Here is a 26,256-nt window from a genome sequence, read left to right as displayed (position 1 = left end):
TAATAAAACTAAATTTTCAGTGGTTTTTATTTCTGTTGCAAATAAAACAAGCTCTTCAGCTTTAATGATTCTAATAACTTAGTTTTATCAGCTTATAAAGAGCAGGCAACAGAACTGAGAAGAAACTATAACAATTACAGCAAAACAAAAATAGTTATTTTCTCAACTGAGTGTTTTTGTTTTTGTTTTTTAACCAAGCAGTTTGTGGGATCTCAGTTCCCTGACCAGAGATTGATCCCAGGCCATAACAGAAAGCCCAGAATCTTAACCACTGGGCCACCAGGGAACTCCCTGAGCATCAGCATACCCAGAAGGTGTCTGCTTTCAGAAAATATGTTGAGAAGGGAAAACACACACACACAATCACATAATACAACTCTTGCTGCGTCTAACTACTTAGTGAAGCTCATTCCTGAGCCTCTTGATGCTTCATTTTCATTATCTTCAAACAAACAAAAATAATTTTAAAAATTAAAACAGGCTGCTCTGGTTCTTTACATAACAGCTTTCGGGGGGAGTATTTTCACAAAAAAACAAAAGCAATTTTTTTTTTCACATTTGGAAGAAGATGGGGGATTCTGAAACAGATGAGGAATAATCGAAACCAAAGCCTACATGCTGCCTCAAAACCACACCCAAGGACCATTATTTGGGAAAATCACAGTCTGCATTCTTGGACCAAATGCTTAAACCGTGCCTCACACCATGACCAGACACCAGGTCCTCAGCACACACACCAGGTAAAGCCAAGGTAATGGCTTTTCTGTGAACCAGTCTTCCTATTTCTAGGAGTTCGGCTTTGAGCCCTGAAGATTCCCCCAAATCAAGTAAGAGTATTCAAGGAATGTTTGTTGAATGAGGGAACACATATACCATATCTTCTTATACTTAACAGATGACTGGATAAACAAAATGTGGTCGAGCCATACAATGGAGTATCGCTCAGTTGGCCCACTAGACTCCATGGGATTCTCTAGGCAAAAATACTGGAGTGGGTTGCCATTTCCTCCTCCAATGGAGTATAATTCAGCCATTTAAAAAATGAAGGACTATTACATGCTACAACATGGATGAACCTTAAAAAAGCCAGCCAGCCACAAAAGAGATGTTGTATGATTGCATCTACATGAAGTGTGCAGAACAGATAAATCCATCGAGATGGAAAGTAGATTAGTGTTGCCAGGGGCTGTGTGAGTGGGGATTGGGTAATGACTGCTAATAGGTATGGATTTTCAGGGGGGGAGGAGAGTGATGAAAATGTTCTAAAATTAGATAGTGGTGGTGATGGTTGCAATAGTTAATATGCTAAAAACACAACTGTGTATTTTAAAGGGGTTAACTTTATGGTATGTGAATTATATCTCAATGAGGCTATTATTATTATTTTTTTAATCAGCAGGGACAGCTGCTAAAAGTGAAGAGTCCTGGCCCCACCCAGACTGAGTGAATCAGACTGCTAGAACAGGGCCTAGGAATCTGCGTTTGTAAGTTTCCTGGGAAATTCACAGGCTTAAGAGTTGAACCCTGGAGTTTATTTTCCAGTCACTGTTACTGTCAGTCAGCGACAGATCCACTCTCCTTTGCCCTCTCCTTTGTAAGGCAGCCTTTTACTTTACTGTGTCTGTTTGCTCTTGTTTTTCAGAGCATCTCTGAAATCTGATGGAGGCACTGTCAGGATACGGCACGTTGCTCCTGTCCCTCGAGCCCAGGTGTAAATGCTCCAAGACGCTCTTTCACAGATCCTCCGTATACAGGCAGGCGTCAACAACAAGGCTTGTTTTCACTCTAAGGGGTGGCCTTAAGACCGAGAGCAAGATCTGAGTAATTTAAGACTTTCTATGGGTATGAATACCCAGTTACTGACAGTAATGTTTATTTTGAACAACTTGATCAGTATTTTCTTGACCCACACCTGTCCGTTTTGTGACAAATGAAACCAATGGGAATTTGTGGGCTTGAGCCTGTAGACTGGACCACACTTTGTGATGCTCTTGAGGCCAGAGATAGCAAAAGATGTTTACTGTTCTCATTTTCAGTAAACCCGGGAAGGAGTTTTCCACATCTGCAGAGCATTCTTACATACAGAGATGTATTTGGCCACCTTAGTAGGATGGAAACACATTTTTCACTTGACAATATTTGCAAATCATGCATTTCCCCTCACTCACTTACAATGTGGAAATACTTCCATATGTTGCCTTTGGCTTCACCATTTTGTGTGGGATAAAAAGCAAAAAAGTACAATTAGGTGGCCATTTTGCCTATGAACACTAAACTACTGTGCATGTAAGTAGTGTCAGCCCTCCCGAATCAAGGCTTCATTACTATTCATGTCACCTGTCTAGAAAAAGTTAGTGTGAGTTTGCCATAAACCATAACAGTAGGAGTTATGAGAGTTATAAAATACGCTAATACTGCCAAAATATGGTTTAAAATCTGGATTCAGGTATGTAGTTTTCTTTTAAATAAAAAAGTACACTTCTTTTTGCTTTTAGATATTGCTGCTAAGTCGCTTCAGGCTTGTCTGACTCTGTGTGACCCCATAGACGGTGGCCCACCAGGCTCCCCTGTCCCTGGGATTCTCCAGGCAAGAACACTGGAGTGGGTTGCCATTTCCTTCTCCAATACATGAAAGGGAAAAGTGAAAGTGAAGTTGCTCAGTCGTGTCCGACTCTTCGCGACCCCATGGCATGCAGCCTACCAGGCTCCTCCGTCCATGGGATTTTCCAGGCAAGAGTACTGGAGTGGGGTGCCATTGCCTTCTCCAGCTTTTAGGTATTACAGGTCACCAAACTGGGAAGAGTCAGGTTCTAACTTCTTTCAGCTCCCAAACAATTAAACTTGTTTTTCCTTCTGTGTTTGGCTAGGCCAGAAGCCACTTCTTATTTCTAACCTCTATAGAAGTCAAGGCCAGTGCTCCTACCATTTTTCTGATGAGGAAATCAAGCTGAGGGAAGCTGTCATTTAAGTTCATACAATAGCTCTTAAGTGACAGAACCAGGAATGAGTCTGTTTTGAGCCCAAGTCTGGTGCTCCTTAGACAGTATCTCTGTGGCCTCATATTATATTATCTAAACCAGATGCGAGTTAGATTCTAGCTCATTATTCTGGGTGCTGTTAAGTTCTTCGAGATCAGCAATTGCTTTATCCTTTTACATCATGCTGAATTTAGTAAATACTTTCTGAGTGAGCTGGGAGGGAGACTGAAGGTTTTTTTGTGGGCCTCTCTTTTCATGGTTCTGTGATTCTACATTTCTGTACTTTGGGAGTCTACCTAAAGAACGCATCTCCCATATAATCTGGTATATGGAAAACTGTACACAGAAATGTTCATGACTATCTTATTTAAAATACTGAAAACTACAAATAACTCAAGTGTCAAGCAATGTAATGATAAACTGTAATATATTCAATGAAGTATTATGAAGCAAATTAAATTATGTTTAAAACTACTATAATTCTATAGAAATAGAAAGTAGATTAGTGGTTGCCTAGGCCCAAAGTGGGTGGGTGAGAAAAAAGGGGAGTGACTGCTAATGACTTTGGAGTTTCTTTCTGGACTGATGAAAATATTCTAAAATTGACTGTGATAATGGTTGCATACCTCTGTGAACACACTAAAAACCATTAAAGTGTACACTTTAAATGGATAAATTGAACTATATGTGAATTATATCTCAATAAAGCTGTTATTTTTTAAAAGGAAATTAAGAAGCTAAAGGAAAAAAAAGACTATTACTAAATGGAGAAAATGTTCATGTTGTGATGTTAGCCAAAAGGAACAAGATCCAAAAGTTTGCACACAATATGAATAAAACATGTTTTTAAAGAGGGTGGTGGGGGGAGAAGAAATCAATTCCTATTTAAAATCTCACACGTAAGAATATGACTGGAAGGAAATATAACAAAGGATTAACAGTAGCTATCATCAGTGAAGAAACTTTGAATAATATTTTTTTGTTCACTTATCTACATTTTCAAAAATATATATATTTCCAATGTTTTGGTAATAAACATACATTATCATGGGGGTTCTCAGATGGCTCAAGAAGTAAAGAATCCACCTGCAATGCAGGAATCTCAGGAGCTGCAGGTTTGATCTCTGGGTCAGAAAGATCCCCTGGAGGAGGAAATGGCAACCCACTCCAGCATTCTTGCCTGGAAAATTCCACAGATAGAGGAGCCTGGCAGACTACAGTCTATGGGGTCGCAAAGAGTTGGACAAGACAGAGTAACTGAGCTCACACACGCATTATTGTCACTATTGGCTTCCCTGGTGGCTCAGTGGTAAAGAAACTGCCTACCAATGCAGGAGACGTGGGTTCAATCCCTGGGTTGGGAAGATGCCCTGGAGAAGTCAATGGCAACCCACTCCAGTATTCTTGCCTGGGAAATCCCGTGGACAGAGGAGCCTGGTGGGCTACAGTCAATGGGGTTGCAAAAATCAGACTCGAATTAGTGACTAAACAACATTATCACTATTGTAAATAACAGGGGAAAAATGTAAACTCTGCTGTTATCTGCGGGTGTCTGGTCTGCCCTGGTGCTCCCAACAGGCCACACAGTTGCTTTTCAGCCACAACCACAACTGCAGGGCATGGGTCTCAGCTGAGCCCATCACTTCATTACTTGTTTGGCTTTGCCACAGTATCTCCTGAACAGAAGGATAAGTGGTAGTTTATTCTCATTACCTCCTTTCCCTTAGTGACCACCAAGACTTGGATCCTGGTCTCCAATAACCACTTCCTAGTACAGAACCCATTCTTTCAGTGGGTTCAAAGAGATTATATGGGGACCTATGGCTATTAGGGAAATTGCTCATGTAATTCATTCTTCCAATTATTAGTGTTTACTTTCCACAGGGAACTAAGTGAAACTAGGGGAAATGTGAAATAAATCATTTTTCTTGCCCTCTGAGAGCTTTCATCCTCATCCTGTGAATGTCATATCATTCACATGACAATACTGTATTATATACTTGGAAGTTACTAAGAGAGAAGTAGATCTTAAATGTTTTCACAACACAAAAAAAGTTACCTGTGTGACGTCATGGATGTGTTAACTAATCGAATATGGCAATCATTTCACAACATACACATACATTGAATCATCGAGTATATACTTTAAACTTAAACAATGTGTGTGTTAGTTGCTCAGTCATGTCCAACTCTTTGCGACTTCATGGACTGCAGCCCACCAGGCTCCTCTATCCATGGAATTCTCCAGGCAAGGATATGGGAGCGGGTTGCCATTTCCTTCTCCAGGGGATCTTCCTGACCCAGGTCTCCGGCATTGCAGGCGGATGCTTTACCATGTGAGCTACTAGGGAAGGCCCTAGTACACAATGTTAAATGCCAATTAAATCTCAAAAAAAGCTGATAGAAAAAAGATGCAAACAAACGTCTCTAATACAAAACATGATACCATAAACAAAACAGGTGACAGCAGGTCCCTTTGTGTGTCTGGGCTTAGAGCGTGGGCTGAATTTCCTTTGGGGTGTATGGGTGAAAAGCACAGATGCTTGCATAATCTTCAAATGGCTAAATGTTTAAGGAAGGACAAGCCACTAAATGAAAAGCAGCACTGATTCTTTAAGGAATGACACCTAACTCATTTGCTAGATTTCCCGGCAGGAGTCAATCGAGATGGGAACTAAGGCAGAATCTGAACACAACTTGTACAGGTTTCTGAAAACGTTTACCAAATGTTACCAGAAGCAGGACAACATTAATTTTTTTTTTTAAAGCATTTCAAGTTTACAGAACAGCTGCACGAACAGTACAGAAAACTCACATACTCTTTTATCTAAATTCACCAAGTTTTAATATTCTCCTTCAATTCAAGTGTTCTGAATTGCTCTTTTGGAGCTTCAGGGAATATGAGTGCTATCCAGCCACCAGAAGCCTTCAGTGCTTATGAATCTAAAACAAAAAAGAATTTTACAAAACCAGTTTACTGAAGTAAGTTGGCACACCCCGGTCCAAAAGACAACTCAACCACAACTCACTCCTGACCCTCCACCAGGACCTCTCAGGAGGACACTGAACTCTTTAAAACCAGATTACCAAATATTCAAGAAGAGCTAGGAAAACATAGAAAAATAAAAAAACTGAGGAGCAGAGGTGACTGGCCCTACCAGATATTCACACATACTATAAAGCCTCCACAATTAAAACAGGATGGTACTGCCATAAGAATAGATAAATAGACTGGCAGAACAGACAGTCTAGACATAGACCTAAGTACTCGTGTGTGCGTGTGAGTCACTCAGTCATGTCCGACTCTTTGCGACCCCATGTAGCCTGCCAGGCTTCTCTGTCCATGGAATTCTCCAGGCAAGAATACTGGAGTGGATTGCCATTCTCTTCTCCAGAGGATCTTCCCAACCCAGGGATGGAACCCTGGTCTCCTGCAACAGAAGCAGATTCTTTACCATCTGAGCTACAGGGAAGTCCTCCAAGTACTCATAGGACTTAATACATGATCAACGGGGTATCTTAAATCACTAGTGCAAAGATGGACTTTCTCATAAACGGGGGAATAACTGACCAGCCCAAAGGTGTTCAATAAGATCACAATGCAGATCCGATGTGCCTACGGTCCTGGTAAACTAAGGATGACCCGGGTCTTTCTCAGAGCCAGAAATGCAGCTGCAGGCAAGAGCTAGTTCCACAGAGGGGCTGCAGCCCTGAGGGGTTGACCGCAGCCCCTGAAGGATCTGACCACTGCCTGCCTTAACCCCTCAAAATCTCCAAATGCCCTCTGAACCTGCTATGATTGGAATGCAGTTTCAAAATTCTGACTTTCCCCCTGCCCTAGAGTTTATCATACATTCATACAGTACCTGATTTTCACATCATATGCACATTATAACATATATAAGCCCTCCTCCCAATTTTCAGGTGTAATTCTTGTTAGGCTTATTTTGAAGAGAAGATTAAGCTTCAGCGACTGGCCTAGGATCACAGTGTTTAAGTAGCATAACAGAGAATCTTATGATTTGTATCTTTCCACTCCAAATTTTATGTTTCTCTGCAAACCTTGTTATCTGCTCTCTTAGTACCTTCAACCAGAACCACCCATCAACATCTCTCACAAGTCTGATGCAAGAATCTGCTACTCAGTGGTGCCAGTACCCTTGGGGACAGTAACCTGAAGGCCTGACCCCTCTTCTTTCAAGGGCGGCAAGCAGGAAATAGCTTTCATTCATAACCTTTGGGAAGGTCAGGGTCAGGAAATGAATGCTGTTTTGTCCTGTGATCTGTCAGGCACTGCATTAAGTACTTAACCAACATAATCATAGAAATAATGCATCTCCCAAGAGAAATGAGGGCTTCCCAGGTGGCACTATTGGTAAAGAGTTATCCTGCCAATGCTGGAGACGCAGGTTTGATCCCTGGATTGGGAAGATCCCCTGGAGAAGGAAATAGCAACTCACTCCAGTATTCCTACCTGGAGAATTCCATGGACAGAGGAGCACAGCAGGCTACAGCCAATGGGGTCGCAAAGAGTTGGACTTTGACTGAGTGCGTGCATGCGCACATACACAAACACACACACACATAAATGAAAAAACACATCCACATATGTCCTTGTAAATTAATATTCAGAGCACATTATTTTTGATAGCCATAAAGTCTATGCACTTGGATACAGTCCAAGTGCCATCAACTGATGAATAAACAAAATGTGGTACACCCATACAATGAAATAATATTCAGCCATCAAAGGAATGAAGTACTGACATATGCTACAACATGGATAAGGAGACACTAAGCTAAAGGAATAGAAGCCAATCACAAAAGGCCACATATTGTATAAGTCCATTTATATAAGATATCTAGACCAGAGGTATCTACAGAGACAGAAAGCGAATTAGTGGTTGCTTAGGACTGAGGTAGATGGAGCTGGGGTAGGGAATGGTGGCTAAGGGGTATTGGGTTTCTTTGTCCAAATGACAAAAATGTTCTAAGACTGATGGGTGATGGTTGCACAACCGGTGAATATACTAAAAATCATTAAATTATACACTTTAAATGGATTAATTTTTATGGTATGTGAATTATTCTTCAATAAGACTGTTATTTTAAAAAGAGAGACAGGAGGAAGGAAGGGAGGGAGGGAGAGAAGAGGAGTGGGGAAGGGAAGAAGAGTGGGTAGGGGGTGGAGAGAGACAGAGACACTAAGCATCTGGCAAGCATGTACCAGGTACATATTGCTGCTGCTAAGTCGCTTCAGTCGTGTCCGACTCTGTGCGATCCCATAAGACGGCAGCCCACCAGGCTCCCCCGTCCCTGGGATTCTCCAGGCAAGAACACTGGAGTGGGTTGCCATTTCCTTCTCCAATGCATGAAAGTGAAAAGTGAAAGTGAAGTCGCTCAGTCGTGTCCGACTCTTGGCGACTTTAGCGACCCCATGGACTGTGGCCCACCAGGCTCTTCCATCCATGGGATTTTCAAGGCAAGAGTACTGGAGTGGGTTGCCATTGCCTTCTTAGGAAGCTTAATAGTATCCATGGGATTTTAAGAGAGGTGTGTAGCCCCAAAGCCCTCACTCTAGTACATCATTACCTCCTTCACAAGCACTAGCTCTAGCAAAGTAGCATGTGAATCTGAGGAACCAGGATTCTTATGAGTACAATGGTTAAGACAAATGAACACATTAGGGTTACAGAAATATAACTGGATAGTAGATCTCACAAGCACTCACTGGTGCTTGCCTACCTCACAAAGTAGCCCCTTTCCTGCAAACCGCCACTTCCCTCCTCCACGGAGGCCACAGGGACCTGGGCAGCCACGTTTGAATGATGATCCCACCCCCAGCCACAGCTGATTGGCTCTAGAGGAGGCCTAACTGAAAGTCGGGCCAATCAGGTTCTGCTGCCAGGGAGTTGGGTCAATGTGTGTGGCCAGAACACGGAAACATGGCGCTGTGAGGCAGCCATTTTCACCCTGCTGACCAAGGAGCAGAGGGAGCTGGGCTGTTGAGGAGAAGCATGATACCCGCAGAAAGAGGGCTCTGCACTCCCAGTCCAATCTGCTCTTGGGGCCAAGCTGCATTCCTGCCCACAGGTTCCACAAGGTATCTTTATACCCTTGTTTGCTTAAGCAACCAAAAGAATCCCCAGTAACACAGTGTCATGTTCAATCTACGTTCAAGTACTTTCCCAAAATGAAAAAAGAAAGCTAGTGTGCATGTGAGTTTTAAACATGAATCTGCACCCATATGGCTGAAGCTGAGCCAACTGCAGCTACTAAGGAAACCAAACCCCCATTAGCTTTGCCTCCAGCTTGGCACATAAGTTGCCTGTGATCTTATCATTCCTGTTACACTATGGAGAGTCAAGAAGTTTCTTCCTCTTCCTGGGGGCACGCATCACTGAAAGTATTGGGAACATTTGAAGCCTTAGTTCATCTTTTTAAAATCAGATGGGTAAAATAACTTAAAAAAGAATTAAAAACAATAACAATATAATTAATATAATGGAATCAAAGCCTTAGTAAGGCCATGTCATGAGAACTAATCTTTCTAAGGACCTGAACAACATATTATAAGCACTGATACAAGAGGATCTGCTGGACTCTAGGATGAAGTTTTAAATAGGACATGGTATCAGAAGGCCCACAGTTTTCTTCTTCTTAATAAAACCTCACAGAAAATACTCTGGCCTTACATTGGAGTGGGCCAATGGGAGGTCACTGTGGGTAAATGAACAAAAAAAGGAATGTGTGCCTTCTTCGGTTCTTATTTTGGATCTACAGTATACAAGAAAGCAGAGCTCACATCGCTCCCACACACTGGCAGGGACACATCTGAATGAAAAACATTTAGAGAGGTTGCATTGTCTGCACACCAGGAGAAGAGCTGAGTTGACAGTAGGAAAGGGACGGAAGAGTCCTTTTCCCATCCCTCTGTCTATTTATGGGAGTCATTTCCCTTCAGGAAATGCTGAGCCCCTCTCCCAGGACCCTGTTGGGAATGACGCCTGCACTGGCTGACCCAGCCTTCCACATCCTCCTCCCGGCCTCAGCAGCTCTCCCTCGTGACCCCCATCAGTCACTGGGAACCCAGCCTGCAAATGACAGTGCTTCTTACAGTGCTCAGTCTAGTGTGGAAATTCAAAGAGGAAAGAGGGGATAAAGATACGTAATGCAGCTAGAAAAGCCCCTGGCATGGAGAAGCTCCTTAATGAACAGAGGATGGGAGCAGGCAAGAAGGGCTAGAAATGACCACAATGTGGGCCAGGATTTTGTGGCTCATCTAGCCTCAGTCACCTGTCTGGGGGATGGCAGAGGCAAGAACAGGACTCAAGGCGCCTGTCACCCCATGTGGGACTCAATCACCTCCTCCATGCTCCTTCCTCTTCCCCAGAAAAATGTATAGACGCATGTTTCTATAAGGGGGCTTCCCAGGTGGTGGTGGCGGTTTAGTCGCTAAGTCGTGTCCTACTCTTGCGACTCCGTGGACTGTAGCCTGCCAGGTTCCTATCCATGGGATTCTCCAGGCAAGTATACTACAGTGGGTTCCTTCTCTAGGGGATCTTCCCAACCCAGGAATCGAACCTGGAGTAGGGTGCCATTTCCTTCTCCAGGGGATCTTCCTAACCCAGGAACTGAATCCTGCACTGCAGGCAGATTCTTTACCGACTGAGCTATAAGGGAAGCCCAAAATCCCAGGTGGTGCTACTGGTAAAGAACCAGCCTGCCAACGCAGGAGACTTAAGAGACATGGGTTCAGTCCCTGGGTCAGGAAGATCCCCTGGAGGAGGGCATGGCAATCCACTGTGGTATTCTTGCCTGGAGAATGCCATGGTTGAAGAGCCTGGTGGACTATAGTCCATGGGGTCACAAAGAGTCGGACATGACTAAGCGATTTTAGCTCACACACACACATTTCTATAAGAAGTTATTCCAGGGGAATCTGGGTCTACTAATTACATATCCTTCTTTTCTTCTTTCTGGGGTTAGCCCTGGCCAAACCCCAAACTGAAGTTCTTCCCCCTGTCCTCTGAATTTCTCTGGATATTTTTTTTAACTTATCTATACTTGGTAACCCTAATAAACGTGCATAACCGTGTGGTATGTCTTTCACGGTTGGCCTCAATTGTTATTTATATGTTTGATTTAGGATTTCAGGTAGTTATGTGTGACACCTCAGATTAAACTGCAACAGTGAATGAATAGTCACCACTTATCGAACACTGACTGTTTTCTAGGCAAGATTCCACACAGATTGCTTCACCAACTCCTCACACCCACTTGACAGTTGCCTTGCCTTCACAGATGTGGTAAGCAAGGCCTGGAGAGATGAACTTTCCCCAAGGCCACGTGGATGCCAAATGAATTCAGGTTGTCAGATTCAAGTCCAGGTGCCTAACACCAAGTCAAGAGCTCTGGGGGCAGGTTACAGGCCTTCCCCTCCTGGATACAGACTAGCTACTCAGGGAATTGTTTTGATTGGGTTTTATTCACCCCCTCCTCCTCTCCCAGCACACCCTGGCCCCAGGGCACCGCCTGACCAGCCTGTCCATTTCCAGAGGCAGCCCTTGGGCTGCCATTTTGGGATTTATTTTTCCCTCTGAAGGGTTTCCTCATGTTCATTTTAACCTGGCCTCACTGATACTGGGGCTTCCCTGGTGGCTCAGACAGTACAGAAATCACCAGCGGGAGACCTGGCTTTGATCCCTGGGTCGGGAAGATCTCCTGGAGGGTGTGGCAACCCACTCCAGTATTCTTGCCTGGAGAATTCCATGGACAGAGGAGGCTGGCAGGATGTAGTCCATGGGGTCGCAAAGAGTCGGACATGACCGAGCGACTATCACTCATGCATTGATCAACAGTAGTACTGAGGTGGGGAGGAGGGCCCCTGGTGGGATCTGTCCTGTGTTGTGGCCCCTGGGTACCTGGCCACTCACACCACACCAGAAGTAGCCACTTGGAGGGGATGCACAGAAGGCCATGCTTTATTTCCTTCCGGCAGCCCTCCCCGGCTCCAGCTGTGCTGCCCCAAACGCCTCACTCCCCACCTCCTCTCCCTCTCGCCTTCCGGCCCTCCTCTTCCCTTCCTCCCCGCTCAGACCCTTTCCCACCCTCTTTTTGCTGGCTTCTGTTCTCTTTCTTTCCATGAGCAGAGAGTTTCCAGCCTGGCTCCCGGCCAGCACATTTGGACAAAAGGCAGCAATCTTGGAGGGAGACGTCATCTCCCATCCCCTTTGCTGGGGCCGGCACCATGGCTCCCCGAGCTCAGAGAGGGAGCCCGGGGCTGGGACTGCTCCCACCCAACTCCCAGTTCTGGAAAGGAGCTTGAAAGATGGCGTACTGTGGGGATTAAAAGCAAAGGGTTTGGAAGCACACAGCCCCAGATTCGAACTCCAGCTCTGCTGCTTGAGAGTCATGGGACCTCGGGCCAGTTATTTTGCTCAGCCTTGGTTCTCTCTTCTGTAAAGTGGTGACAGGAACAGCTCCTGGTTTGAAAGGCTTACCCAAGATGGCACCTGGAAAACAGTGGGCACGGTGCGTGTCCTGTGAGAAGCTCAACCCAGCTTCTGTTGTTATGAACGGAACTTAATCCTGCCAAATAATACAAGTAAAAATACAGGACTTTGTTACGATATTGATATTAATAATGACAATACTAATACAACCTCCTCAACTTATCTGCAGGGCTGCAGAAAGTGTTAGTCACTCAGTTGGGTCCGACTCTCTACGACCCCATGGACTGTAGTTCGCCAGGTTCCTCTGTCCATGGAATTCTCCAGGCAAGAATACTAGAGTGGGGAGCCATTCCCTTCTCCAGGGGATCTTCCACAACCTAGGAACTGAACCCGGGTCTCCTGCATTGCAGGCAGTTTCTATATCATCTAAGTCACCTGCAGACCAGACCCAGCCTCAATTGTTTGCAAGTGTGGTAAAGCTGTAAAACCTCTCAAACATACCATTACTGTTACAGTGTAATCTGCAAAAACTGGTTTTGAAATTGGAAAAGGAGCTGACCCCATTCCCTATTCATTAAAGCCAGGGCTCAGCCTCGAAGCCACAAGTGAAAGTTAGGAGGAACCCACCCCATTAGCATGGTCTGCTCGCCCGGACTCCGCTCCCCTCCCTCCCTGTTTTCTGGCTCCTTGGAAGCTGAGGCTCCATTGCTGTTTGTTTACTATCTATGCTTGGTGTTTTGTACTCAAGTTGTGTAATGCCTGGGAATGTGCTCTGTTTTATTTAGTTAAGTTTTGAGATATGGGCAATTTTTATTTAACTAATCTGAGCCAGCATGGATGGGTTTGAAATTAATCCACAAGATCAATCAAGGAGCTCAGCACATGAGGTGCTGCTGGGAAATACACACATGTAGGAACGGTCCCTGCCCTAGAGCTAGGGATAAAAGACGCAAACCCAATCAACCAATGGCAATGAAAGATTACAACCCTTCAACACCAGAAGATTAGTTTAAAAGTCTAGGGGATGCCTGACAACATGTTTAACAAAAGCCACAATATGAGAGGGGTTTAGGGACTAAATTCAAACCACAGTGGTAAGTGTTATGAAAGAAATATCACTGGAGGAATTTAGAAGTGGGCAGGCAATGAGAGTCAGAGGGGTCACCGACTGCTTCAGAGAAGACGTAGAATCTGGTGGCCCTTTGGACTAGTTGGGAGAGTCTTTCAGGTAAGGCAAGAGCATGAAGAAAGGGGACAGTATGTCCTGCCCTGGACATGAGACTGACGGTTGGACGGCTGCTCTGGGACATGTGGAAACACGGAGAGGAGGATGGAAGGACTGGCACATGAGACTTGGAGACGTTCTGCAATCAGAAAGCGGAGGTATGGTGTGCTTCCCACAGAATATAAACAGGATACATGATAGAAGGGGCTTCCCAGGTGGCTCAGTGGTCAAGAATCTGCCTGCCAATGCAGGAGATATGGGTTCAGTCCCTGGGTGGGGAAGATCCCCTGGAGTAGGAAATGGCAACCCACTCCAGTATTCTTGCCTGGAGAATCCCATGGACAGGGCAGCCTAGAAGGCTGCAGTCCACAGGGTCACACAGAGTCAGACACAACTGAGTGACTGAGCAAGCATGTGCGTGATGGAAGATATGAACTGATATATTCAAGAGGAACATATAGATCAAGCAGCCAGAGGTAGAGATCTAAGAGTCTGGTGAGAGAACAACCCTGTGGGGGTGGAGAAGAACTGGGGATGCAGCCAAAGAACCAGTGAACGCGGACAAGCTCTCCCCGGAGGGAAAGTGAAGCCAAAGAAGAGAGTGAGGAACTGAGGTGTGGGGGTGACTTTCTCTTGACTGAGCTCTTTACCATGTTTCTTCATCTTGGTCTTCCATCTGGACAGAGAGGTCTGATGGCAGAACATCTGCCTTGGGCTTCTTTTTATTCCTCCACAATGTCTATTTGGACCAGATCTTGGTGTATTGTGGGTGCGGCGTGAATGCTTGTTGAATGAGAAGAAAAGGAATCAGTGAAGGAGATCGTCTCCAGAGACAATTAGCATAACCCAGATGGTGTGGTGTCTCAGGGGAGGAAGCATTATTCAAAATGCTTCACAAAGGAGGGGCGTGGGCCCCAGCCTTACTGTTGACCCTTTCATGGCTGGATCTGGTTGTGGGGGTCCCAAAACAGTGGGACATCAGGAGTGACTATTCAGAGAAGCATTTCAGCCTTTTGACAAGCGGTGCAGACATGTCACTATAGCAATGTTATATCGACCGTGACCTGGGTCAGGCAAGTCACGTTAGGAAGTCATGTTAGGAAGCTCAGAAACCGAGAACAGTGAACTAGCTGTACAGTGGCTGCACCATCAGTAACGGGATGAAGTCTCTGCAGACAGTCGGGGATGGAGGCCAGATCTCAGGGACGTGAGGAGGAGCTTGTGGTCCTGCCCTGGGGGCTTGGGCAGGTGTTCTGTCTCCCCATCCTGAAAGCAGCCTTCTTCCTCTCTTGTTCTCCAGTCAACAGGCGGCCTGAACCCGGGCTGTGTACGTGTCTAGAAGCACTCTGACTCTTTTCCCTGTCACTCTTCCCTCTGTCCCAGGTCAAGGATCTTGGATTCCCTGAGTGCAGGTGAGAAGAGAGCCTGGAACAGGAACCTCTCTGGACTCTGCCTCTGCAGTGCCGGAATGGCCAAGTCTCATCACTTGGGGAAGCATCAAGAAGCCCCTCCTCTCTGATGTTTTTCTATCCTGTTAGATGCATCAGTTCAGCTGGTGGGTAAACAGAGCACTGGTCCCTGTTTGATGTCCTGGGAGCTGTGTGTGTTTATTGATTGTCACAGACACAGACGATGAAAAGGACCAGATGGAAAGGGATGTCAGGCAGCCAGGGATTTGTATGTGGGGTTGGCTGACCACACACTTCATTTCACATCTGAACGACTCCCACCTCCAGCTCAGAGCAGCGAGAGGGGAAATCCCTCTGGACCTGCAGCGAGCTAGAGACATTGCCATGGGAGAAGCCCAGCGCCCCAGCATGCTGCTTTGGTGGTCCGTGTCTTCCTAGCTGCTGCCCTGACCAAGTCAGTGCCTGAGAAACTGGTCCCACTCCAGCTGCAGGGATGCAGGTTCTACGTCTCAGGCTGCCCCAACACTCCTGCCCAGTGACTGAATCAGTGCTCTGTGGTTTCTCCCCCAGCTAACTTGTCTCCTGACCATGCAAGGCCAGTTTGAATCCTGATTTGTGGCACAATTTCCCACAAATACCTCTGCTCGGTCATCTGGGAGGTTGAGTCTGTATTTCCCAGGGACGTGAGAAGCACACATAAAATTATAGAAGGTTCTGCTTTAATGGTTCCAATCTGCTGGGAAAAGGCAGCTGTATTTTCTTCCACAGTGAGCTGTGGGAAGTAGGGACAGTGGTACCCATCTTCTCTGACTCGGTTAGTGGGAAGGAGTTGACACGCAGCACTGGGTGAGCCCCAGGACCCCTCCTCCTTCCCTGCACTCAGGTCTTTACTCTAGGGGGGAGTTAAGAAAAGCTGGGGGGCAGAGGGGTGACACGAAATCATGTCCCTGGGTTGGTACACTTAGAGCTGCAGGAAGAATGGATGGGCATGTCCAGCTCTTTGCCAGCTAGCAGTTTGCAGGGACGCTCCCAGCACAGACTGGCTGGCTGTATAGCAATTAATAATTTATTTTTTTGTTTGTTAATGGCAAAATAGCAATAGACAAGTAGAAAACAATATATACCAACCCAGACAATGTGGTAGATCATATCCTTAGATATTACCAATTCTACTATAAGAATTATTTTTATATTTAAAATTTGATATTGTCCCTTTCAAGTAAATACTTTCACGAGTACTTTAAGAAAAAAATGAAGAGAAGTGTGTTTAAATAAAACAAACAATTTATCTTTAGTGCTCCTTTTTTACTTTCCAAGTGTCCCACTTTGTATATATAGTTACTCTATCTGTTGTACAAAGTTGATTTGCAGAGAACTTAGGGCTAAATCAAGTCCAACCCTTGTGACACAGACAGACAGGATTAAAAAGCAGAGACATCACTTTGCCAACAAAGGTCCATATAGTCAAAGCTATGTTTTTTTTTCCAGGAGTCATGTATGGATGTGAAAGGTGGGCCATAAAGAAGGCTGAGCACCAAAGAACTGATGCTTTCAAACTGTGGTGCTGGAGAAAACTCTTGAGAGTCCCCTGGACAACAAGGAGATCAAACCAGTCAATCCTAAAGGAAATCAACCCTGAATATTCATTGGAAGGACTGATGCTGAAGCTCCAATACTTTGGCCACCTGATGTGAAGACCGACCCCACTGGTAAAGACCCTGATGCTGGGAAAGACTGAAGACAGGAGGAGAAGGGGGTGGCAGAGGATGAGGTGGTTGGAGGGCATCACTGACTCAGTGGACATGAATTTGAGCAAATTCCAGGAGACAGTGAAGGACAAGGGAGCCTGGGGTGCTGCCGTCCATGGGGTCACAAAGAGTCAGACATGACTTTGTGACTGAACAACAGCAACGTGGCAGAGAAAGAGGAAGGCTCCTTGCATTATTTCCCTGGGCTGGCTCTTACGTGTGACCCACTCTGCCCATTCCAGGTTTCAGCCTACACCATTATGTGAACTCGTGGTTATATGAGATCAAGATTTTTGGAACACAGACTGACAGAAGAGACAATATTGGGACAATTTGTTGGATGATGAGCTATAAGCCATAGAAAAATTCTTAGAAACTCTAGTTTCAATGTTGCCTTGAAAATTTTAACAAAACTCAAAATAATAGATTGCCTCTATGAATGTACCACACAATTTCTAACTTAAATAGAAATTCATAGTAAATTCAGTGGGGAACAAGGGTAAGAGAGGTAATACTATTTTACAATTTTTGAAAAACTGAGTATCAAAATCTCATTTTATACATATACACAATGGAATATTGCTGCTGCTGCTGCTAAATCGCTTCAGTCGTGTCCGACTCTGTGCAACCCCACAGATGGCAGCCCACCAGGCTCCCCCGTCCCTGGGATTCTCCAGGCAAGAACACTGGAGTGGGGTGCCATTTCCTTCTCCAATGCATGAAAGTGAAAAGTGAAAGGGAAGTCGCTCAGTCGTGTCCAATCCTCAGCGACCCCATGGACTGCAGCCTTCCAGGCTCCTCCATCCATGGGATTTTCCAGGCAATAGTACTGGAGTGGGGTGCCATTGCTTTCTCTGACAATGGAATATTACTCAGCCATAAAAAGGAATGCATTTGAGTCATTTCTAATGAGGCGGATGAACCTAGAGCCTATTATACAGAGTGATGTAAGTCATAAAGAGAAAAATAAATATCATATACTAACACACATATATGGAATCTAGAAAGATGGTGCTGAAGAATTTATCTGCAGGGCAGCAATGGAGAAACAGACACAGAGAACAGACCTATGGACACAGGGAGAGGGGAGGAGAGGGTGAGATGTATGGAGAGAGTAACATGGAGACATACATTATCATATGTAAAACAGATAGCCAACGGGAATTTGCTGTACGTCTCAGGAAACTCAAACAGGGCTCTGTATCAACCTAGAGAGGTGAGATGGGAAGGAGGTTCAAGACGGAGGGGATACATGTATACCTATGGCTGATTCATGTGGATGTTTAATAGAAAACAACACAATTCTGTAAAGCAATTATCATTCAATTAAAAAATAAATTGGGCTTCCCTGGTGGCTCAGCTGGTAAAGAATCCACCTGCAATGTGGGAGACCTGGGTTCTATCCTTGGGTTGGGAAGATCCTCTGGACAAGGGAAAGGCTACCCACTCCTGTATTCTGCCCTGGAAAATTCCATGGACTGAATAGTCCATGGGGTCGCAAAAAGTCAGACATGACTGAGCAACTTTCACTTAAAAAATAAATAAATTAAAAAAAAAAATCTCATTTCATTAAAATATCCATCACTGGGCATGGATATATTCAATATACATTTGGCTTTGAAATCTTTTAATTTAGCAATTCCACCTCTGGGAATTTATATACAGAAATGTTGGAACAAGTGCTGGAGAGTATTTACAGTGGCTAAAATCAGAAGCAACTAATTACTCATCAGTAGACAGTGTGTTAAAGAAATAAAGTCAATTCATGCAAAAGAAGACTAGGTAGCTGTTAGAAAGGAAAGGACTATGTTATGTCCCACATGGAATTATTCTCACATAATACTGTTAAGTTATTCCACTTTTCTAACAAACAAACTAATATATTACATGTAAAGAAAAGAAGTCTAGGGGGATTTAATATACATACTGAACAGTGACCACCTCTGAGGAGGGAGTAAGTATGGGGAAAATTTTCACTGTGTTCTTTTTTTGTTGTTCAGTTGCTAAGTCGTGTCCAACTTTTTGCAACCCCATGGACAGCAGCTGTCCTTTTTATGTATTGCTTGGGGCTTCCCTGATGGCTCAGCTGGTAAATGATCCACCTGCAATGCAGGAGACCTGCGCTCGATCCCTGGGTGGGGAAGATCCCCTGGAGAAGGAAATGGCAACCCACTTCAATATTCTTGCCTGGGAAATCCCATGGACAGAAGACCCTCGAAGGCTTTAGTCCATGGTGTCCCAAAGAGTTGGACACACCTGAGTGACTAGCACTTAAATGTTTTATAATAAGGATAGTTTTTATAGTTTACATATAAATACATACATGTGTATATAAAAGTAATCTTAAAGTTTTACTTTTTAAAAAAAAATTTTTTTGGCCACACCATTCAGCAGGTGGGATCCCAGTTCCCTGACCAGGGATCCAACCCGTGTCCCTGCATTGGAAGCACAGAGTCCCAACCACTGGACCCCCAGGGAAATCCTCAATCTGAAAGTTTTAAAGTACACTTTTATAGAAAACAAAAAAGGAAATGTGTTTGCTACTCTGCTTGAACTGGTCTGACAGCCCTCCTGATAAGATACGCAAGCTCTTACCATCCTGCCCTCCTCTCCTGCTGAAGCGAAGCATGGATCCTCGGGTTCCCCAATACAATACAGATCCTCTTCCCTAAGCTTGCTGCAAGGCTGACTCACCCCTTCCTTCTCTAAGGCTCGGGGAGGGGGGAGTGTTGGGAGGGAACCATAACTTGACTGTTAGTAGTTCAGCCAGTTGGAAAACGGGGTCTCAGACTCATCCCTCTTTCAGCTGACCACAGGCCAAGGATGAATGTGTCAAAGGGAAGCCAATTCTGGCCTCCCGTTGGCAAAGGGCTTAACTTCTAGGCAAACTGAGCTGGGATTAATTTTTGCCCATATCGGACAATGATTTTAACACAAGGGTCAGGATGGTCTGATTCTGGCTTCCCTTCTTTTGGGGCTAAATGTAGAGAACTGAGTCAAAGGACTGAGTCACTCAGTCACTCCAGTTCCAGCACTGACTCGCCTCCCATCATTAAAGGGACAGTTGTGTCTGAGTTCCTCAGCTGGGAGGCCAGTGCAGGGGTTTCAAAGAGCCCAGGTGCCTGTGGCAGCTGTCTGGTTCTGGTGGAGGAAGAAGGGACCACGCCTGGGACACGGGAGACTGGGTATGACACAGGCCCAAGAAGGGGTCTCTGTCACTCTCGAGTAACTGTCAGACATTCCATGGACCCTCAGGAAGCAAAATAAAGGGGGCAGGTTCCAGAGAGCATGGGGGAGGCTGAGTCACCTTTGCCCACAGCCAAAGCAGCAACTGCTTGCAAGCTATATTTGAGGGTTTTGGGGAAAGCCATTGAGCCTCAAAATACTACTCCTATTATCCTATGATAGCTACTGAAATTCAGCTCTTAGAGATTTTTTCTTTTTGACTGAGACTTTATGCATGTTAAATGGCAAGCTACTTCTCCCAGCTTCTTTCCAATCTAGAAGACAGAGGTCGGAGAACATATATACTTGAATATCAGGAGGGAAATATAAAGAATCCACAGCTTAGAGGCTCAGAAATCAAGACAGACAGAACTATATGGGTCCCAGGCAGAGAGAGAAAGGTACCAAAGATTTTCAGTTTTGGCTAAGGTGAAGCACTGCATCCGATAGTATTAGACCAAGCAGACCTAACTGTAGAAGGCCTGTGATTATGCTTTTAGACTTACTGTTAAAAACTACTTTATACACATATACATACTAGCCTCTTATCTGTATCTGTTCAAGGTGGCTTTAGATCTTGATGGTGAAGGCTGACTAGCCAGCTGATTTCATTGTAAGCAACAGGCTTCCAAATTTTAAATTCTACAAGGTCTTTGTTTTTGGAATCTGCGATTTCAGTCCCCTCTGGTGACGAGCCCTCTAGGTGATGGCTAAAAGCAACCTCGCTCAACTGTGGAAGTACCTTAAAATCACCTGGGACCTTTTAAAAATACTGATACCCAGGGCCTGTTCTTAGAAATTTTGATTGACTTGGTCTGGAGCGGGGCCTGGGCATCAGTTGTTTAAAATAAACACCTCCCCTCAGCACTTAAACGTGTATTCTAAGGTGTACCCTGAGTTTAAAATGCTAAGAATTGTGATGGGAGGGCAGATGGGGTAGATTATCATTACCGCGTCGTTAAATTACCTACTCAACTTAAGACTTCTACAGTGGGCAAGCAGTGCTTTAAACTTTGGAGGGCACGTTAAGAATGCACTGACATAGATTCTGCAGCTTCACCCTTCTGCAGAAACCGACAGGAAGGGCCTGGCCAGATGAGCGGCGGAGTGCAGAACCACCCAGCTCACACCCCCTGTTCCTCTGCAACATTCCTTACGTTGCAGTGAACAGTTTTCCTGCCCTCCCTGACCTCAGCAGAGTAGAGCTCTGGTGTCTTGAGCCCCATCCTTTCCCCCACCCCTAGGAGAAGCCTTAACATTAGGTCGGAGGGCACAAAGGCCTGGACAACTGGGAGAACCGGACTTACCCAGCTAAACGGGATCCTCAAATGCTCCTTTCACTGTTTTTCTTTGGTCAGGATTTCCGAAGCCAATCTTCACAACACTCTGCCTTACCAGGTTCCTTTTCCAGACCAGTCTCAGCCCACCTGCCTATGGGCTATACCAGGATTTTCCTGCTTCCCCCTTCGTGGCTGGACACTGGGATGCTGTGCTCGCTACATTCATCAGAGTAGGTATCATCTCTTCCTCCATTGGAGTGCCCATGGCTCCTCCATAGGATTCCCTGGGCCCGCACTGCCCTATGTTGCCACTGCCCACAGGCCTGAGCTAGCTGCATTCGGCACCCCACAGAAATCCAGTATGTCCTCAAGTCATAACAGGAAGATGGTATAGGAAAATGGTCATGTGGAGATTTATCTTCCCATCTTTTGTAACACTGACAGTGAAGGTTTTTTTTTTTTTTTTTCCTCTGTTACTCTTTAGTCTTTACACAAACTTCCACATGACAAATTCCCAGTTGAGTTCAATTCCAGGAAAAAATTTGTCCTGAAAATGAATTTGTATGCTTTCTCTTGTCCAAAATCCCAAACTGTGCAATCCAGAGTATTTTTGTTTGTCTCTAAGCTGCCAGAGAATTCCGAGCCAAATTTATTGTCCAAGTGTTGTAATCTGCTAAATACAGGCCATTCAAAATCTCCATTCCTTTTGCTTTGCTCTGTTTTCTCCTGAGCGTCTCTGCATTTAGTTCTCATCTAAGTCATCTGACCCTGTCCTCAAGTCTGCCACCAGGTCCCACCTCTTTATCTCTTGGCTCTTTCCATCCACGTCACCACTGCCGTCACCCTGCGGGTCAGTAACTGCAGCTTGGGTGCTGCAAGGCCTCCGTCTCCTCCTCTCTGAGCCTCCACCCAGTAAGCAGAGTGAACTTTCTAGAATACAGAGTGATCTCCTGGCTCCTGCTTCAGGGAGATCCTTCTTCCCTCTGGGAATTACAACCATGAATTCTCCCCACACTTGCCTGTTCCTCTCCCTCCTCGGTGACACTGCACAGGCTGTTCCCTCAGCCTGAAACAACCTTCTCTGCTTTTGCTTTGTTGGTGAAGAGTTTTCAGGGCTCAGCCTGGCCTTACCTATTCTGTGGGCGTCCCTGCTCTGGGTTCCCCAAGGACACGGCACTCACGGTGAGGCCAGATGCCAACTGGATTTAGTTTTCTGTCTGACTACCCAGCTAGGATGGTAAGCGCCTGGAAGGAAGGCAGATACCTTATGCCCTTAGCCTAGCGCTTAGAGTTGCTAAGTGAATGAATACACAATACAGGAAAAAGGAAAAGAAGGCAAAGTGTTAGTCTCTCAGTCGTGTCTGACTCTTTGTGACCCCGTGGACTATTGCCCACCAGGCTTCTCTGTCCATGGGATTCCCCAGGCAAGAATACTGGAATGGGTAGCCATTCCCTTTTTTAGGGGATCTTCCCGACCCAGGGAATAAATCCAGGTCACCCATATTGCAGGTAGATTCTTTACCATCTGAGCCACCAGGGAAGCAGGGTTCGAATCTTCCAGAATAAAAGGACTGAAAGAAGGTCAGCCTTTTCACTGCCTTTCCTAAGAACAGTTACTCTTTGCCCTTGACTTCTTGTAGAATTCTGCTCATTGTAGGCAGCCCACCCCAAAGATGCTTCTGCTTCACTCCTCTGGTGTGTTTGATACTTGATGACTGGCAAGCAGAAAGGATATTGTTCTTTTCTCTTATGTAGTAACCACCGCAGATGTAAGTTTAAAAACAAAATTACTGTAGCGCCTACTACAACTCTGGGGCCATTATTACGCTGGAACATCCAGAACCTTAGAGAAGTCATAGTCCTAAAGTGTATCTCAACACCAGCTAAAAGTCCCCTGGCTCCTTCCCCAACTTGCTGTTTTAGTCGCTCGGGCCTGTCTGACTCTGTTGAGGGCATGGACCGTGGCTCGCCAGGCTCCTCTGTCCATGGCATTTCCCCGGCAAGAATACTGCAGTAGGTTGCCATTTCCTTCTCCAGGGGATCTTCCCCACCCAGGGATCGAACCAGAGTCTCCTGCATTGGCAGGAGGATTCCTTACCACTGAGCCATTGGGAAGCAGCTGGTGAAAAACAAAGTCAATGCCCTACCCCTGCCCCAATCTCTGCCCCTGGAGGGCAACGTCCAGATTCCCCACCCGATGCCCTCCAGGACAGGATTCCTCGGCTGAGGTCTAGCTCTCTGCTGTGGTTTGAATCCAGTTCCCTGTGACCCTCCTAAATATCTTTCTATCCTGTGTTGAGACTCCCCCCCTGGATTCCATCTGCTGCCAACCCCATCCTGAGGCGGAAAGCGGGAGAAATAAGATCATGCAATCATCTTCACCTTTCTGCTTTCTTAACACTACAAAAAGACTGACCACAGTGGGGGGCGGGGGGAGGTCTGGCTGCTCAGCTTTTCCCGGTTCTTGCTAAACACACACACACACTCACGCCCCTGGGACTCAGCTCGGCGGAGGGCGGGGGCTCTGCCCGGTTTCTGCTGGTTTCCCGGGCGCGGGACCACGGCCTCGGGAGCTCCCGAAAGGACGTCCGGACAACACTTTGCTCTAGTCCCGCAGATCGAGCTGCAGCGCCTCTATCCCCACGTCCGCACGCGGGAAACCCCGTCTTTGGTTTGCAGAGAGCCACTCACTTCACGGCTCCGGGTCGAGGCAGCTCTGGCCGTCGTCTTTCTCCCCCCCACAAAACCCTCTCCCCGCGCGTCCCCTCCTTGGTCCCCCCGCGTCCCCTCCAGTGTCCCCCGGCCCGGCCCTACCTCCTGGCTGGCCGCGGCTCCGCGGGCTCCGAGGCGCAGCTCGGGGGCGCTCGGGCGGGCGGGGGCGGCGCGCGGCGGGGGCCCGGGGCGCCATGGCCCGCAGTCCCCCGCGCTCTTGTCGGCCGGGCCTCTCCCCGCTCCCCGCGCTCGCGTGCCCGCCGCCTGGCCGCCGTGGGCGAGTGGAGGGCGGCCCCTTCCTCTGGCGGCGGCGGCTCTGAGCCGGGCCGCCCCCCGCCCGCCGGCGCTCAGTGAGCTCACCCGCAGCTGGCGGGCGCCCGGCCCGTTGCCACGGCAACGCCTCTCCCAGGGCAGCGCGGACCCTAGAGCGGCTCCGGTAAACAGGACCTTCTGCCGGACTCTTCCCCTCGCCCTTTTTTTGGGGGGTGGGGGTGTGGGGGGAGGAGATGGCGGCTTAACCCTTTCTTTGCTGGAGACCACCGAGTGGCCGGCTGCGTCTCCACCCGGCCGGAGGGTTTATTCGCGCTCAGCGCTCAGCCGGGCTCTGAGCCCTTGAGACAGATGCTGCGGAGTGGCCACGACACTCCCTGCCCTCAGTTCACTCCAGTCGTTGTAACGCGTTAGTGGGAGCGTCGACTGGGGTTCAGGCGCAGGACTTGGGGTGGGACGTCCGAGGCAGAGTCAGCCACCACCCTTGGCTCTGCAGCTCCAAGTCGGTCCGCACCGAGACGCTGACCGAGAAAGCCCAGGGCCCCTGAGCGCGGGGCACGAGACTCCGAACCGGGCGCCCGTGGTGGGTGGGGGGGTGGGGGTCAGGAAAAGCTTCCTAGAGGAAAAGTGACTTTATGGCGCCTGCTGCCACCGCTCGCAGAGGACAAAAGATCAGGGGACAAAGCTTGATCTTTTGATTTTGATTTAGAACTGCCAAAGAAGAAGTCCACGTGAAAATGCTGTGGGCCGTGCCGGGACCGCGGAAAGTTGATGAGCAGGAGTTCCCTGCTGAAAGGAAGATGGAGCTGGCAGTGTGACTTGTGGGTGTGGGGGAAGGCTCCACGCCCATCTCTATCTCCCAGGAAAGTCATTCTTGTCTTCAGTCCTCGGATTCCTAAAAGGCGGAACTAAAGCCTAAGCAAGGCAAGAGAAGGGAAAGAGAATGAATTCAGAGAAGAGGTGTGCAGGAGAGAGGGGAAAGAAAAAGGATTGTAGAAAGTGGGGAACGTTAGATACCGCCCAGGCAGTTCCTACAGACAGAGGACCTGAGGTCTGAGGGGCTTATTCAGATATCACAGTTACAAAGATGGAAAAGCTGTCTCCTCCTTTGCTGAGAGGTTTGCTCATTCTACAAGATCTTTGAAGCTTTTGTAGACTTCCTTAAATCTCCCCAAACTCCACCATACCATACCCATTTCAACTGAACATGTTAAACATGCCTGTATGGGATGTGAAACTTCCTTGACCGGGATCGAACCCAGGCCCTTTGCAGTGGAAGGTGTGGAGTCTTAACCACTGGACTACCAGGGAAGTCCTAAACATGGTTAACTTTCCGAATGCAAATTTGCAAGGTGTAAGCAGTATTTTTTTTTTTTTAAGTGTAAGCATTTATTGTTTTGTTTGCTAAAGCATCATTCAGTAAGTTTTCACTTCACAAAAAAAGATCAGAGACTTGGCTTCTTGACTCCCCAGTCCTGGGATATCATGAGGCAAACTGGCAAAGTGGAGAAAAGAGCAAATGGAGAATAATTGACCTGAGAGGTCCCCCAGGGGGGTCCCTCAAACCACTGCACAGAACAGGTCAGTCACCTTCAGGGTTGTGGCTTTCAAACCGCCAGTCACATTTCAAGTGGGCAGTCAGAGAGGAGGCCAGGGAGCCCCTTATGGTGTCCCCTGATGGCAGGCCACCACTCCTTGGTCTGCTCCTTTGTCGTTGAATTCTGCACACTGACTTGTTTTAGAAAATTTTCCCTGCCTTAGCTCATCAGGTCAGACTCTGATGGGCAATGTTGGGGCCTATGTGTTGCAAGTTTCTGTCCCTGCCTGCCTGTCACAGCCCCTAACCGCACTGCTCCTTAGGGCTGGCTGCTGCATCCCTGGGCCATCCCATGGTTGACCCTGACACCAGAGCCCTCCTTCCCTATGTGCTCCTGTCCCAGCTGGCTCCCTGGAG

The 26,256-nt window shown here is 46.7% G+C and overlaps 1 protein-coding gene across 5 annotated transcripts in view; it reads right to left on the bottom strand.

The window, feature by feature from the left end:
* Positions 1-24,446, bottom strand: part of DENND2A (DENN domain containing 2A) — a 102,309-nt gene extending 77,863 nt beyond the window's left edge. For 2 of the 5 annotated variants that reach the window (XM_070369176.1, XM_070369179.1), the window contains exon 1: positions 24,135-24,443. The gene's annotated coding sequence lies outside the window, so the exon portion shown is untranslated. Of the gene's footprint in view, positions 1-12,481; positions 12,570-14,308; positions 14,375-24,134 lie in introns of those variants that run through there. The other 3 variants (XM_070369177.1, XM_070369178.1, XM_070369180.1) reach the window with 3 other exon arrangements.
* Positions 24,447-26,256: the final 1,810 nt, after the last annotated feature.

This window comes from Bos mutus, chromosome 4 (assembly GCF_027580195.1).
Source record: "Bos mutus isolate GX-2022 chromosome 4, NWIPB_WYAK_1.1, whole genome shotgun sequence".
NCBI classification, from domain to species: domain Eukaryota; kingdom Metazoa; phylum Chordata; class Mammalia; order Artiodactyla; family Bovidae; genus Bos; species Bos mutus.
Note: the sequence above shows the minus strand (reverse complement) of the source record. Positions and strands in the feature narration are given on the sequence as shown.